The sequence below is a fragment of the Henckelia pumila genome, chromosome 4, assembly GCF_033568475.1.
Source record: "Henckelia pumila isolate YLH828 chromosome 4, ASM3356847v2, whole genome shotgun sequence".
In the NCBI taxonomy this organism is placed as follows: Eukaryota; Viridiplantae; Streptophyta; class Magnoliopsida; order Lamiales; family Gesneriaceae; genus Henckelia; species Henckelia pumila.
The window spans coordinates 125,814,622-125,817,797 of NC_133123.1; positions in this window are offsets into that span (position 1 = coordinate 125,814,622).

A 3,176-nucleotide genomic window follows, 5' to 3' on the forward strand; every position below is an offset into this window, starting at 1 on the left:
AAAGATGAAATATAGAGCAGCAACTTCAGAAAATTACTGGGAATGTTTGAGTCATCCAAATCCGATCTCCACCGTTAAGAATAAAGTTTGAGAATTACTGTCAAAATTTAAGCTCAATCCGACGGTTAGATTGTGAGATATGATTTTTTGAAAATTATCGCGCGCTACAGAATTTCATACCCGAGAGCCATGCGCGGGCGCTCGAGACTATAGGCGCGGGCGCGCCGTTGCGACGTCAGATTTTGTGATTTTTTTTTGGAAGGAAACTTTGGGTTTTTTTTTGGACGATTTTAGGGGCATATAAAAGGAGATATATATGCACAATTAGAAAGAAGAGCCGCACAAGATAAGCCGCACAAGGGACGCACACTTTGGATAGAATTGAGAGGAGAAGAAGCGTCACCCAAACAACAAAACCACAAACAACTACGCATTCAATTAGGCTTGGGACACGGATTTGAGACGTGGGAGCGAACGACAAGGGATAATCGAATCACACAACAGAAGAAATTCATCTGGGGACGGACTATGATTTTTATTATCTACCTTGAATTATTATGAAAATTTTGAATATGTCTATGTTTTTAATTATTTCATTATAAACTTATTAGTTGTTTCTAGAGATTGACAGATCTTGATTGGAGTATCATTTTTGACTATTATTTTTCCTACTATTATTTATTTTTAACAATTTATTTGTGTATTCCTGTTTTGATTGTCTTTCAATTACTTGATCACTAATTGAATTGTTATATTTATTTGAAATCTGGCACTCGGGAGAGAAGATTTTGAATAGGATCATAGAAAAACACAACCTAGGATTTTTGTAGAGTTCGGAAGGCTTACAAATTCCTTTGAGGTCATTGAAAGAGAACCATAGAACTTGATAAATTATTTTGTTGTTTGATTTTTGATAGGGATATCGAAATTAGCATTAGAATAATAACATTTACTCGGCGCTCGGGAGAGGCAGTAAATAACAATTAAGGGTTCTTGGCCTATAAATTGGAATAGATGATAAAATCAATTGATACGATTTGCATGAATGAAAATCAAGTGATATCTTGTATCCAGAACCCATCTCAGATCGTGTACCCAAAGCCATCCTTTGAGTTCTAGATTCTTTATTTTATTTAGTTTATTAAATTTTAAACTTTGATTTTCTAAACAAAGTTGAGATTATTTTAATTACAGTATTTAGTGTGAAAATAAATTTCAATCCTCGTGGAAACGATACTCTACTCATCATATATTAAAACTTGACACCGTGCACTTGCGGGCACAAAATTACGCAACAAGTTTTTGGCGCCGTTGCCAGGAATTGATTTAATTTATTGTGCACTAATACAGTTACCAAGTGATCTTGATTTTAATTTAGAATTCTTATTTTTATTGTCTATTTATTATTATCATTATTTTTTGGATTAATTTATTTTGTTTTGTCTATGTCTGCAGTTTATTCATATATCTTAAAGTTTTGAAAGTGCAGACACAGTCGGGCTGATGACTATAAACTAAGCGTTGCTTGGGAGGCAACTCAAGAATTTTTAGTATTATTTATTTATTTTGTTTATTTGATTTTCATGTATTTACTTCTTAAATTTTTGTCCCTTGTAATTTTTTTAAAGATTTGTGGAGATGAAGTTTGTTGGTGTTACCCCTGCTATACCCCAATGCGCTGCAAATGACGATGAAAAAGATGAAGACTACTGATGGTCGTTGTCACAGGTACGTGTACTCTTCTACTATTTAATTTGTTTATTTTACATTGAGGACAATGCACATTTTAAGTTTGGGGGGGGGGGGGGGTGTATTTGAAAGTTTTTCATGAGTTAGTTTGAGTTGAATGCATGATGGGTACTTGTGTTGGCCTATGATGAAAATAATTTTTTGTGCTAAGAGGTCAATGTTAGCTATATTTAATCTTGAGTTTTCACCCATATGCTAGTCCTTGATTGTCTAGACACTAGTGATTAGATAAACTTTGTGATTGTGGGTGAATTTGATGATTCGATTCTTAACTTTGGTGATTTATACTTGAAATCAAGGTAGACTTCTACAACCTTAAAAATGATTTAGGCAATAAAATTTTTTTTATTGAAAGCTAAAAAGTTGCCAAAGCAACATAATATTTTTTTTTACAACTCCATCCGAGCCTGAAAAGGGATTGAAATCGTAATCACCAATCCATGCCTAAGTTTGTGGACAAAATAAGGTTGATGCTCCATCCGGGCTATAGACGAGGGGATTGAAATTCGAATCCTATCTTTAGTTATAGCTAAGTCTGCGGGTAATTATTGGGGCAAAATAAAATAAAATCAGGTGCAAAATCCGGCATTATGAAAAAAAAACTATGATATGTCTTGAAAAGTACTTTTGATCTTAGTGAGTAGAAGTTGAATTTGGTGGAGAGTGTTTTGAAACTAGAGAGCGGACTTGAAGATTCTATGAAACAAACTTGTTGCATTAGTGGATCGAAATCTAGGTGGATACACAAGATTGGTAAATCACACACACATGAGAACTCTTGAGAAAATTAGCAAACATGTGTATTTAATCTTGGAATGTAAAAATTCGGAGGCCGAGTATATTGCTCATTATTGTTTTGCTCGGGACTATCAAAAGTCTAAGTTTGGGGGAATTTGATAAGTGCAATTTATGCACTTAATTTATATATGATTTTATTTGTATTTTGTAATGTATCGAGTGGATTTTATGCGTGTTACTTGTTATTTTTGTGAGATGCAAGGATTTGAGAAAAAGTAGCAAGAAGAAGCGGAAATATGAAATATAGAGCAGAAACTTCATAAAATTACTGGAAATGTTTGATTCATCCAAATCCGATCTTCACCGTTCAGAATAAATTTTGAGATGTTTTGAAACTAATTTCCAAATTGAATCTCAATCCGACTGTTAGATTGTGAGATATGAGTTTTTAAAAATTGTCGCGCGTTGTAGAATTTCATAACCGAGAGCCATGCGTGGGCGCGCGAGACTATAGGCGCGAGCGCGCCGTCGCGAAGTCACATTTTGTGATTTTTTTTTGGAAGAAAACTTTGGGTTTTCTGGGCTTTTTTGGACGATTTTAGGGGCATTTAAAAGGAGATATTTAGGCACAATTAGAAAGGGGAGCCGCACAAGAGACACACACTTTGGAGAGAATTGAGGGAAGAAAA